Below are 14,335 nucleotides of genomic sequence, written 5' to 3'. Positions count from 1 at the left end.
AGCGTTGCTCCGTCTCTGTTAGGGCTCGACTGGCATATGCCACAGAGGCCCATTCCCCGTCCATCTGCTTCTGCGCCAACACTGCACCTAGCCCTGTGGGACTAGCATCCACCGACAGTTCTGACTCCTTCCTGGGGTCAAAGTAGACTCGAGTGGTGTGTTAAGATAGTGCTGATTTGGTGGCCTGGAAAGCGGCTTCCTGTTCATGTCCCCATTCCCACACCGCATTGGCCTTGATGAGGTCTCTGAGGGGAGCTGTCAGTACAGTCAGGTTATGATGAATCGTCCGCAGTAATTCAGCATGCCTAGATAGCTGCGGACACCAGACACGTTGATGGAAGCCATGGCAGATTGAATGTCCTTTACCTTTGCCGGGTCTGGCAACACTCCCTCTCCAGAGAACCGATACCCAAAGAAAACCACCTCTGTTTGTAGGAAGGAACATTTGTCTCTATGAAGTGTTAAACCATTCTCATGAAGCCTCTGGAATGTGGCTCGTAGGCGAACAAGATGTGACTCCACGCTGGGAGCATGCACAAGTATGTCATCGCTGACATTGATGACTCCTGGTAGTCCAGCAAGTACCCCATGGATGGTGTCCTGGAAGACCTCTGTGGCGCTGGAGATCCCAAAACTCAGGCGTTAATAGCGCCTGAGACCCACATGAGTGGAGAAAGTAGTTATTTCTCTAGAATCGGGATGTAATAACAGCTGATGGTATCCTGCCGCAGATCCATTTTCGAGAACCATCTTGACCCTGCCACCTCTGCAACGATGTCATCTACAGTAGGTGTTAGATGTCATTCACGCTTGATGGCAACATTAGACAAGCGCATATCCACACATATTCTCACCTCCCCAGGTTGCTTGGGTTTCCTGGCAATCACGATGGGCGACACCCGTGGAGTGGGACCATCGACCTTTTTCTATGACATCCGCTTGCTCCAACTTCCTGAGCTCTTCCTCCACTTTGGGCCTCAGATGGAAAGCAACCCTGCGATGCTTCAAAGCCACTGGTTGTATGGACTTGTCAATGTCTAATCGTAACATGCGATCCTTCAGGCAGCCTATACCTTCAAATAGTGGTTTGAACTCAGCTACCAGGCTCTCCAAAGTCTCCAGGTGAACACTGAATGCGAATGAGATGAGATTTAGCTGCTCTGCCATCCGGCAGCTTAGTAGCATGTCTGATCCAGTGAGGGTGACAAATACCTTAGTTTGTATTGCATGTCCCTCATAAGATAGTGTTGTGGAAAACACACCTGCCAATGGCAATGGCCGTGATGATCCAAATGCATATACCTGAGTCATTGTAGGTCGTAGCCTGGGCTGAATAGGGAGACTTTTTAAAATTAACTGTGCCATCACACTGATGGAAGCGCCAGTGTCAATCAGTGCGTCAACTTTTTGACCTGCCAGGAGAACTGGGCATCTTGGTACTCGTTTCCGGGGATGCCCACTGGGCTGTAATGCATGTATCACATGGACTGTTCCTTCACCTTCCTCATCATCGTCCAGATCATCATCATCTTCCGTCACCACTGGAGGTTGGACAGCGTTGACAGCTTTGGACTTCTGTGACCTTGAACGGGGTGTTGACCTGCATACCTTGGCGAAATGATTTAATTTATTACAACTTGTGCATTTCTTGCCTTGCGCAGGACACACCCCTTGATGAGGGAACGGACCTCCACAGGAGTAACAGGATGGCAATGACGTGGTGGCCTTTTGCCTGGACTTCTTTCTATCCGCAGCCACTGCGGTAACGGCGTTCACTGGCTCCACTTTGACGTGGGTTTGCAGTGCTGCTTCCATATGGGCTGCACGTACCTTGGACAGCTCCTTGGACCTTCCCAGCGTTAAGATATTCACCATCGACATACCCGGTATCTGTAATATGTGTTCTCTCAGCTTCACAGACGCACATCCCTGTATGAACTGCGCCCGGACTTCATCTTCAACGTCCACTAAGGTGCAGGTACCAGCTAGGTCCTTCAGTCTTGCATAGAAGGTATCAACTGATTCGTGCGGAAGTTGCCTGGCTTGCCTGAGAAGAAAACGTTCGTAATCGGGATTCGCTAGGGGTTCAAAATGAGCTGTGAGCGCCCGCTTTAGTGACTGGTAGGTGAACGGTGGACCCTCTTCGGCCACTGATTGTCCCAGTTTATGAATAGCTGCACCTCCCAAGTGAAGTAGCATGGGACGGCGTCTGTCATTGTCTAAAGCTGTTGCAGCAAAGTAGGTCTCTAGCCTGTCCACCCACTCCTTCCACCGAGCTGCTTGGGCTGAGGGAGGACCTTCTACAACAAAAGGCTCTAAAGCCGGTACGAATGCCATGGTTGCACCTCACGCATGTGACGTTGGACCACCCCACTGCACGTCCTGTGCACTCCGACTGAAGAAGAATCGCCAGAAACTCGCACACAAGTCACTCCGCGCTTTAGATCACATGCACGCACACCTGAAGTGTGAGAATGAATTGCTTGAGTGGTATCCTACTACTCTGCGCAGGAGTCACTTGTCCTGTGGCATTCCAGGGGACACAGCCAGTGGTGGATGGATCATGCAGCAAAGAACACCTCCAGCAGAGGAGGAAACGTTCAGGCAGACAACACAGCAAAAAGAGAAAAGTGAGCAGAGGCTCCAAGTCTCTGTAGGAGGACTCTTGATGCCTTTCTTATTGTTGTGCACTCCAGCGCGTGCACCAACTTAGTTGTGGGCCTCCCGCACCCCACCTGATTTCTGCTCACCTCCTCTGGGCTCCGGTCGAAAAGCGTTCTGAACGCTGGGCCGGTTGCTCGGTGTTGAAAAGCAGGCGCGCGCTGGGTCGCGTCCGATTACAGCCGCGTCCTTCGGCAGGGACGCCTCCACGCGCCAACACACCAGACACGCCCTCTGGGGCCAGGAAATGAGAGCCCTTGGCGCGAACCAGGAAGCACAGGCGCTCAGCGGGAACCCCACTACCTGCAGGGGGCCGCCAGCGTCACTCGAAAACGATCGCTCTCGAAGGGAGCGAGCAGGTAGGTGCACGAGGGAGTCCGTGTCATTCGGATTGCCCGCCTCGTCGCCAATTTGTTGGATTCTTGGGCATGAATGAGTGGCGACAGCCTACTTAAATAATACACATGAATGCCAATTGGTTTACTTGCTCGGACTGGCGGGAAAACCTCCTGAGTCCCTTTTTATTACAGTCGGTTACGTCACCGACTCAACCATTGTTGCCTGACACTGTAGGGAGATTGGAGTCATCTCCCTTCCAGTGTGGACGTCATGGGAATGATCCATGACTAAACATAACATGCATAATGATTTATCCGGTGGTCTATTGATCATACACAATCTCCCTACCAATAACTGGATGATTGATTGTGTTAGCAGCCCCTTGGCTATTATGAAGCAGAAGAAGAAAGACTAACAAATATTCATATATCATATAACCAAATCGTATAAGGTAGTGTGATTTTAGCAAAGAAAAATAATGTACCCACGCGGTAGTTCGCCATTATTATAAACGAGCTTAATTAATCATGAACAATCGACAAATGTAGTAATCCGTCATAATTGCAATTGTATTCTATGATTTTCTTGTTGAAACTGTTTTATGCTTAGCCTAAATTTAGCAGAGGCTTTGGCCTAGTTGCCTGGTCTCAAATGTAACTGCGTGGTTTTCACTTGTATAAACAAAGACACATTTTACTTTAAGGTTGTATTTTTCCAGTAGAAATGACTAATACACTTATCTCAAGGTTTCGTGCTAGGCCAGTTTCATCTCCTTTGAAGCAAGGTCAGTCTCTGCAGGTGCAGACAATAAAGACTCAGATATAGAATTAATTGTTGCAACTTGTGTTCCAAGGCTCCAAGGACACCTTATGCATAAATGAGTACTAGGAGAAAGACGCTATTCATTGGTCAAAAGGAAGCCACCCTATGAACCCTCCAATGGAAGACCCTGAAGAATTTGGAACGTTTCTTACTTAAACCCACCGGACAAAGAGAAGTGAGCCATTTTCTTCGATGCCATTTTGAAGCCATATTCAAGACGCCATTTTGAATGACATTTTGATGCCTTTTCTCTGTCGCAGAGAAAGAGACTTTAAGAATTCTCACCCTAGAGACTTTAACTTTAATTTTGCCCCGTCCTGTCCATACAGTAACTTTTGCCCCATTCTCCTTGCTGCCGCAAGGAAAACTTGCCCTAACTTTGCCCCTTTGAAATCTGCCCCATGCTGATCGAACCGGTACCTGAAGGACGAAGACTTTTCCTTGAATGCTGATTGTATTTGGTAAATATGAAAGGATAATTGTATTATACATTGTGTTTTCCTTTTTAGGTACCAACTGCTTATTTTGACAGGGTCCAAGCTAGAAGTTTTCTAAATTTGTGTTGACTAAATTCGTTTTGCATGAAGCCCCGCATGCCAATGCTAATTAGAGGTTAGTCGAGGTATCCATCTGATGCACCATGCTAAATTGAAATCTTGTTATGCTGACCGATGTATGCAAGTAGTCAAATTCAGTTGCTTATATTAGTGATCTGCATTGCTATAACCGAGTGCATTATAATCCAGATATTGCGTAGATTGCGTTTCTTCCGTCGCTATGGACAGCTAGTAATGTTCGTATACGTATACCATTTGATTTTGAGACTTATATACATTGTGCTAGCTTTGTTAATACAGGGAAATAAACTCATTAACTTTTAATAAACTGGTGTGGTTATTCATGACTGAAAGGTCATGGTGTGTCAAATACTGATTGTTATTGATTCCTAATGTGTTGATTGATTATTAATTGATTATTGGTTATTTATTATAATTAGTTATCGATGATTGATTTGAGCGATCCGACTATTCTTGGATGAGGAGAACTCAACTCGGTTAAAAGGTTCACCGACCTCCAGCGTGTCCAAGTACAAGTAATTTATAAAGACTGGACGCGCTATCAGCTACAAAAAACACACGAGGCTACCGGCGGATACAGTTAAAAGCAACGGTGTGGCTTGTGTAAGGAGGCAGAAAGAGATGACATGATTTGCCCAGGATCATCCACTGTCAGTGGTGAAACCAGGATTAAACTACACACGGGACTTTCAAAGTCCGCTTTGAAGCCACACGGTCACGTGAGTTTCTAAGTTTTAATATTAACAGTGGATATCGTAAAATCAACGAATTTCTACTAGCTATTCTACAACCTATAACTAATTGCATGTTAACGGTCGCTGATTGCAAAAATCGCATTATATCTTGCAGACAGTTTAATAAACATTTTATGGGATCGGAAATGGCATTAATGTACTAAGTGGCGCACCCACAAGTCCATAAAAACCCCGTTAATACCGCTGCCTCTGCCCTATATTTCACTGTAATTAAAGATGCTGTGACTCGTGCGATGGGGGGGGGGAGTCTCCCACGTTGATGCTGTGCTAGGAAACGCCGGGGCACGGGCCTCGTGTCACATAAATGGCAGCTGGTCGACAGAATGGCCAACAGTGAGTGTAAGGCGCGGGGCAAGGGACTCCACAAACAAATACGGGCCCCTGGCGAACAGCTACCAACTGCTGAAGATCACCGCTCCGAGGCCTGTTGGGACACACGCAGATTAAAAGCAAGGGCCGTGTGTTATTCTGTGCGCCTCTCCCGCTGAGATAAAACGCAACCCGCAGGCCTGCTACCAAAAACAACAGGGCACCCTCGCCACCCAGCACTGCCGCACAGAAAGGAGCCACGGGGCAGAGGCAGCAAGGCTCTGAGAAGAAACCGCAGAGCAGGCCACGGAGCTGGCTTCCGGGTCACGCAAAGGACCGCAGAGAGGACCCGCTCTCCGGCTTCCGGACAACGCGAGAAGGACCCACAGATAAGAGGCAGCGACCCCCAGGTGCTGAGCTCCACTTTAGAAGGTAATATGAAAGAGGGTGAAAAGGTTGGGGGTACAGGAGTTTTGTAACAGCGCACCAGAAAGGGCAGCCGCGTTGCCTCTCCAAGTATTAAATATTGCTTCATGGCCATGAGACAAGGCGACAAATCCCAATTTATCCATGACATTTAGAAACCCTTGAGCTGCCACTGTTCAATAGCTGCAGAAATATTAAAACTGCCGCTGGCCTTTAATCTAACAGTATACAGCGACCATGCACTTGCAGCAACAACTACATCTGAAACGTTCAGACTTCTGCACATATTAGGCCATATGAAAAGCCCCACAAGTCTGTGCTCAAATTATCTGCCAGAGACTTATTAAATTGTTTAAAATCAAGGACAAAGTCGCCACATTTTGGTTAGTTTATGATGACGACATACAAATACAGCCCTAGCACGAGGTAAATCCCTAGTCCGACGAGAAGTTACGCACATTGAAGCCTTTTTCAACGAATGCGCCAAAACTGTAGGACTATTTTTTTCCACCTTTCATACGGTTTACTAATCTTTTGGAAATTGTTTTGTTGAGGAGCCACTCTGAGTAAGGCACTCTCTGCCTTGGGTATATTTTATTCGCGATTAAGGACAGGTTCAACCTGTCTGAGACATACATGCATTTTGTTTTTCTATATTGTTATACATTTTCAATTCGTGCTCAACTGTAATAAAACAAAATGAGAACCAACTCTTCTCTCAAGAATTATTTTGAGGGAATTCCCTCCTGTACACACAATTGTCTGTACAGTTTATATGAGAATTACCGCTTTTTAAGGAGCTGTGTGTCATTTTAATTTTTCTAATGTTTTTTTGTTCAAATGAAAGCTGGAGTTCAAAATCCAACTTTACTACAGACATGAAATATCATGGACTCCTCAGTGCCCTTGTATTTCAGGAGCTTTTGCCAAGTGTTACCATGTTTTAGTCGAGTAAATACATCAATAAATCACAGTTATTCTTAGAATAAGGTACAACTACTCACAGAAAATGCTTGAGAATCAGGCTTATAAATGGAAGAGTAATGAACTACTTCTAGAAAGTTCTTTGCGGATTGGGCGCGTAGAGAGGGCGCTTGAATGCAGCGTGTGGAGGTGCAGAAGCCCCGGCGTCAGGGCACGTGAGTCTCCTGATTCTAGAACCTGGGGGCGCTGAGGAGAGGTCGGGTCGAGTGGGACAGAGATCCTACCTATTTCAATGAACTGATTGTCGAAATATTAAATAATGTTAATTTATTACCTGCAGTGCGTGCAAGTTGTTGTAGTTTAACTATCCCTGGCACCACGTTAATATTGTATCCACTATTGCGGGTCCCCCCTATTGAATTCACTTTTACCTGCGAAAATATTAGAACATTTCTACGGATGTTCACATATTTTTCGAGGAGTTTGATCTCCCTTTTACCATAAGCATCCGAATTACATACGAGATGCATCTCACATATAACTGTAAACAAAAGGCATATTATTATGAAGCCAGATTGTTATGTGTTCATAGCTATACTTGTGAGGGTCCGTGTCTGCCATGGGTATTTTACGTAGTGCTTAATTCCACTGTTTTTCTAAGTGCCACAAACAACAAACATTATCCTTATCTCAATGGTACTTGGTTTATCAACCTCAGAATGCTAAATGGCATGTATGGTCCTGCAGTTCAAGCAAGGATGCAAGCAAGGAGTGCTTAACTCACTGAGCCATCTTGCATTTCAATCAGAGAATGGTTGTTACAGGGAACTGTGTTGTGATATTAATGGACAAGCAGAGTAGGAGCAGCTATAATGAAAACTGTCGGATCTTTGAGGGTTATTCTTCTAATGAACTTTCTTGACAACAGCTGAGATATAAATCATTTTAACATAATGTTTCGAAAAACATTTGAAATGATGGTTGTTTGATAGGTGTTGTATGTTTATTTTTATGTTTGTGGTATTTCAGTAGCAGAAACCTAGTCCAGTGGGCAGCAGAGCGCTGCACATGGTTAAAATCCAGCACGGAGTCAATGAATGATAGGAGAGGTTCTGGTTTGTGGACTGTTAACGCTGGCCTCTTGCCTGGCTTCTCTTTTAAAGAATGCTTGTGGCAAAAAATCAGTGATATCACTTTCTGTGCAGATGGATGATGGGTAATACAGTGATGTCACTTCCCCTTTCAGATGGATGATGCGTAATTCGTTAATGTCACTTCCTGTGCGGGTAGATGAAGGGAAATGAAATACTCTTGCCAGGCTTCTGCGTAGAAAGAGTGTTTCGGCGGGAAAACAGTTAAGTCACTTCTTTTGCAGATGGATGATTACTAATCATTCAATAGCCTGTTCACAGTACAGAGGAGGGCACTGGATAGCGCCTCTGCACATCAGCGTGGACCGGAAGTGGCTCCCACACTGTGTGAACCACGATTGCTGAGTGGGAGAGCTGCAATGGCCAGGGCCACACTCCTCTCTTGGAAATAACCCGTGGGGTCGGCTTTCCACGATAGAGGAGGCCTCTGGATACTTGTGAGGAGCGTGGGAAGAAGAACCCACAGAACATGTGCTCGAATAACAAGAATTATTGCTATAACTGTCAGCTGATCTCACTGCAGGAGTCCCGGGTGTCACTGAATGCATCATGTGTGACGTGGAGCTGTTGACAGCTGTGACTATTTCGTCGGATGTCTCTTCACATACAAAACATAACTGGGGCTGTCTGATGGTCTGAAGTGGCATGGACCATTGGGTGCTGTGGCCGTGTACTTGGATGGGCATGTACACAAGATCCAGGATTTATCATCGAGTTCACGGCCTACTGAATGTGGTGAAACAACTGTACATGTAAACCAATCAGGGCTTTCAGTGGGATGAAAAAACTGTGTGTGTGTTGGGTGAGGGGATGTCTCTAAAAGGGGTGTGGCCTATGCAATTAAGGGTGTGGCTGAAACACATTACTGAATTTCTGTGATTCCAATAGTGTGCCACCAACTGGTATTTTGGTTCTTCGCCGAGCTTTCTGTTATTTCTATTATTGTATCGAGGTATATTATACAACAACTGAGACTATGAATTAAATATAACTGAGACCTGTGGAGGGGAGGGAATTGTCTTCTGAGCACCTCACTCCCACCTGTTATGTTCACTCTGTTAGACGTCCACCCTTTTTCTCTCCGCATCTCGTCCATCTGCATATCTTACACCTCTTGTATTCCCGAAAGCACTTCCTGGTACCTCCTTCGGTTTACCATCCCCCAAACACACAATGCACCCACTCACCTGCAAGCGCTGCATTTTCTGTTACTTTCACCTTGGAAGCTATTTTGACAAGAATAATGGGCAACATGAAAAGAAACGCAGCAACATAACATCCAGGAATTAGCTAACACGCTTAAGGAACGAAAGAGTAAGTAAAACACGTGTATTATAAAAAAGAACTAAATTGTTGACATGAATTACCTTGGCATGTTTTAGATTTTTTGTTCTGAAATCGAATCGGTGTTTTTTTGCAAATAAAGTTATTAATGAATATAAGACCCGACAGGGAGCCGTTTCAATGTCTTTTTGTATTATTACCTTGTCTGAGACCCGGTGGGACCCGGCCCATTTAAGGCCCTGAATCCACTCATGCGCGAGGACCTAATCTACACAGCCCAGGGAAGAGGACGCACCAGACTGATGCAGTTGATCAATTTGTACTTGAAACACTCACGATCCAGAACCTAGTCCGCCTCGGTTCACGTAGCAGCTGGGCCGTAGGGTTGACGAAGGGCGGCATCTGTCACGAGCGTGCCCTGTCTGTGTCCTTGAAACATTCCAGGCCCCTCAGTGAGACCACACTTCAGCTGGCTAGGAAGAAAGCGAAAGAGACGCCAGACAGCAAGTGCTTTAAATGGGCAGGTACTGTCGGGTACTCAGTACCTGCACTTCTTTTATTTGAAAGGGAGAGTACCTGCACTTTTCAGCACTGCTGCAAGAGCACCGGCACTTCAAAGGAGCAAACATGTACTCTAAATAGTGAGTACCTGCGCTTTCCCCGTTTCCATTTAAAGCACTTTCGACAGCCACAATTTAGCGGGCGGAGCTTGGATTTTTTGTTGTTGTTTGTTTATTGCCGCCACGCGCTAGAATGCATGTAGCTTCCGTAACGCAAGGTTGGACGCAGTAGCGTGAAGGTGCCTTGATACTGGATCCGGTTTAACAGCTGCTTCTGTTACACACCGGCAGGTTCAACATGCCATATTTACTTTTAATTTTCGTTGCAGTCGGTTGCTAGTTGTGGAGAAGGCAGCTGCCCAAACAGGGGCAGCGGGCTGAGCTGGGGGGGAGGGAGTTGCCCAACTTTGGCTTCTCGGCAGGTGGTAGCAACGATTATTTACTGCCTGTGCATGGTTTTCCGGGTGGCTGCCCACATCATGCTCATCGCGCTGCATCCAAACAGTACCGATAGGGAAGCACGTTCATATGAATGACACTTGAGGATGTGTTATGCCTTTCTGATCCGAGGCAAAAAAAAAACTCCGATTCATTTGATGAGAACACTGTTATCGCATTGGTAACACAGCTTTTGGGGTCGTTTTCACATAATCTTAGCAGTTTTTTGAAAAATTGGGTTTTTAATAACACGGATTTCTGTGAATTCAGAAAGTTAGCAAGCTTCTAATTATTTCGAAATGCAGCGCTTTAGCGCCCTCTGTCGCAAACGCTAGATATGTGCATTCGGAGTCAATTTAATTCCCCAGGTAAAACGCTTATTTAAACATTTCATGCTGTTCCCCAGTGCAAGTTTCTTCGCTCACACACACGCACAGAAAACACATTTCTGAACAGATGAGTGTTTTGCCACAAACAAAGGTTTCTCACTGTTTATCGTGCCATTTGCTTATATTTAGTCAAACACCTTATGGTAAATCTGCAAAGGAGGCGTAATATGGCCTTTTTAAACAGCGCACAGGTACGAGGGAACGCAGTAACATTGTGCCGGGACGTAAAACACGGGTCTTTGCGAGGCAGCCGGGCCCCCACCATTCAACCCGCCTTCCCTCCCCCTCGAGCCTAAAAGCAATGAATATCTGAGACATGGAAGACTCCGGGGCCCCTCACCACATTCGACGAGGCCTGCCTCAGTGGCGTAACACAAAATGATGGTTCCCTCTGCAGAATGTGAAGAGGGGCCCCTTAATCTTCCATCTCTTACAGAAATTCATCTCCCTTAGGCTGAATGGGAGGGGGATCTCTGAAGGGTTGGGGTACATGACCGGTCTCCCTCCCGTGGCGCCGCAGGCGCTACAGAGGCTCGTGTGACGCCCCGGGGCGGCTTCATTTTCCTTCACAGCAGTGCCTCCGCGCCTGCTCCCTCGGGGGCTGCTATTATGGCGCGCAGGGGTCTGGCTGTTCACCAGAGGTGTTCTGCAGGAACAGGTGGAGGACGCGTTCATGTGTAACTTCAGTGTAAACAAGCATTTACAATGCAACGGGTCTCGCGTTTGCTCATGTTAGAGCTGATCGCGTTGTAAACTCCTAACCCGACTTTTCACCTATCGGGCAAAAGTGCATTTATGTACATAACCCGAAAAAGTGAAATCAACTATGTAAAGCGCTCGACTTCTGCCAAGCGAGATCGCGCTCATAAATTAGAGAAAAAGAAGTCCACCAGCCCGATGGTAAACAGCGAGCCTCGCATGTTTTCTGTACTTGGTTGCTGCGCTAGAGGAGAGCTAGCCACTGGGAAAGGAATGACGTATGCGTGCCTTCGACTAATGAAAGCAAGCAGATTTTATTAGGGAAGCCCACGAACCAATAAAAAACACTGACGTGAAGTTGACAGGGCTTCGAGCCCTTTTCTAAATACAAAAGAGTCTTGTTGCGATACGCATGCACGAGCGCATGCAACGCAGGCTCGACCCTAAAAAGTGGTCACATGAATAATCCTGTTCAAGGCAGAATCGTTGAATGTCGCTGCGTCACCAGTGACCGGGATCAGAAGCGTCCCAAGTCTGTTTCTAGTTACTTACCTTAAAATGGGGAGTATTGTATACATACTGTAGAAATGCAGTTTTCAAAGTTCAAAATTCTGGTGACCGAGCTTGTTTCTTAAATGCCACTGTCTTTTACAAAGGTTATGGCCTTGCTGCAGAATTAAATGACGAATACATGTGAATGCTGACTCGTCTGTAATGCTGTATCTTCCTGCCTCCTCCGTAGTCCCTTATGGCGCGTAAGAAGACGTTTGCTGCCCCGTGCCTACCCACCAATGTGTAAAAGGTGTTCCTTCCATACATGTGGTCCTTTTGTTCCCCAAATAAGTGTTTGTTGTTTTCCTTCGCCTCCCTTACAAAGTGTCACCCTTACCCAGCCTCTGACAGTGTGGGTGTCTGCTTCTCCTTCGTCTCCATTGCTGCCACCCTCCCTCTTCCTTAAGTCCCCTTGTGCAGTTGGCTGATATTTTCTTTTTTAGGTCTGGCTTGGTAGTAACGCTTTGTGTGTGACATATATTACACGTTCTTTAAAATATGTTGGCTGTGGCCTCACCGGAGGAGGGTTACTCTCTCGCCTCCTGCGGCTACCCAGTGTGTCATCCCACCTTCCAGGAAGTGCTTCCATTGCAATGCATGAGAAAACATTTTACAACTGAAGCGTACAGTCAATCATCAGATGGTTTGTCACACCCCGTTCTTTAGTTCATGTATGTGATAAACAGGATTTGTGTGTGCAGCACATATACACAGCATTTGTGAATGCTCTGGAATAGTAAAGCCAGGCATGTACGTCTTACTAAATCTCGTCCAACTTTGCGGCAAACTCTGGCTGTGTAAATGCCCCCCTGGCTGCCCCTTTCTGTTTAGCCTTTTTTGGTTGGATGTATCCCTCTTTATTGCATGGTAAAGTGCTTGCAAGCCTCAAGGAGAGGTTTTTAAAAAAAAGAAACACAGGACCGAAAGAAATAAGCATCCGCTCTTTCTACCTCTTCACATGTCACGTTTGACGACATATAGCCCAACTCCAACCTCACTGAGTCAGAGACCCTCCTCAGCCCTAGCTAGCATCTTACATATAAAAACTGTCCTTGCCCCTCAAATCACCCCTTTCTCTCGCCAGCTCCCCCTTGTTTATCTACCTACAGTGGCAAGAGCCCCTCCTGGGGGAGGGGTGGCACTCCGTGTCCTCCCCTGAGATTTCCGGTACGTTAAAGACCTAGATATGCTGGGATGTCTGTTGTAGTTTGACCAGTAAAGGTGATATGTGTTATGTTATCCAGATTTTTAGAGTACACTATCACCTGGGAGGATATCGAGGCACGAAAATTATGTCTGCAGTGTCTGAATAAATGACTGATTAAATGTTTTAAGTTCAGTTAGTTTCACATCAATTGTATATGCTGCTGTAATGCCCTTGTTGAGTAGAACATGTAAAACTCTCACGTGACCCAACTTTTCTGTTTCATTTAACGTGGCCCAGAGATGACACAAATCGAGGGCATGACCACAGGGTTTGGCTTTATTCAGAAGATTGAGCAACAGCTCCGTCTGTTATTTGCCTCCTATGCAGGGTAGTAAACGTTTGTAGGAATTGAAGGATGTGGTCTCAACTCCTGTTGTCAAATACGCATTCTTTCAGAGGCTCTTATGGGGGGCCCCCCTTTCTAGGCGCCATTTTGTCTCTTTGATAGGCCCATTTGATTCATGGACTCAGACGTGAGCAGGGCGCAGCACCTGCTTACTCAGGTGTGGATGGACGAGTTAGCTAGTGGTAGAAGTTCACATAGGGCCAGATACGTGCCAAGATCCTGTTGGACCAGTCAGCCACCATACTTGTTCTTCAGTGTGTTTCAGAATCCAAGTTTGCAGTGCTCCGAAGGTCCACGTTTTCACAAAGCGTAGCAAACGTTTTAGTTTTCATTGCCCATGAGCTTTATTTTGCATGTGTTTTCTGTTTAATTTACTGTTGTAGATTTGAACTTTTATGAATTATGTGTGTATACATTGACCTGAGATCTCATTTACTGGTTTTGAGGGATCGGTATAAACAGAATTGATTAACTCATTGAAAAGGATAGAGGACTGACTAGGGAGCATTTTACTCTGATCGCTGAAGTGCAAACCTATAAAATCTGTTGCAACGAGAACCTCCAAAATTACAATTGAATGTCAGGAAATATGTTTGTTGCATTCATCAAATATATAATTGCAAGTGCACTTCGTGTATATATAACATCGAATTTAATCCACTGAACACTGATATGTGAACGACATCACACCTATTATTTATATCAGATTCTTCTGAACATTAAAACAGGTAGTGCTTAGTTTTATTGCAACACTTCGGCGAAATAGCACAGGTTCTAATGTTACAGAGTAAGTGCTTAACTCGCCCAGGAGGTGTACTACATATGTTTATCACACACACATCCTCGGACGATAGCGGCTTACTTTGACTTGAGATTTGTGATTGATACATTGATT

General features: G+C 45.8%; 1 protein-coding gene across 3 annotated transcripts in view; it reads left to right on the top strand.

Annotated features, from left to right (window-relative positions):
* Positions 1-14,335, top strand: part of TSPAN9 (tetraspanin 9) — a 796,698-nt gene that overhangs the window by 208,798 nt on the left and 573,565 nt on the right. The window contains exon 3 of one of the 3 annotated variants that reach the window (XM_069228389.1): positions 4,820-5,119. The exons of 1 other annotated variant lie outside the window; for it this stretch is intronic. The gene's annotated coding sequence lies outside the window, so the exon portion shown is untranslated. Of the gene's footprint in view, positions 1-4,819; positions 5,120-5,828; positions 5,897-14,335 lie in introns of those variants that run through there. One more of the 3 variants, XM_069228390.1, reaches the window with a different exon arrangement.

Source organism: Pleurodeles waltl, chromosome 4_1, assembly GCF_031143425.1.
Source record: "Pleurodeles waltl isolate 20211129_DDA chromosome 4_1, aPleWal1.hap1.20221129, whole genome shotgun sequence".
NCBI lineage: Eukaryota > Metazoa > Chordata > Amphibia > Caudata > Salamandridae > Pleurodeles > Pleurodeles waltl.
Note: the sequence above shows the minus strand (reverse complement) of the source record. Positions and strands in the feature narration are given on the sequence as shown.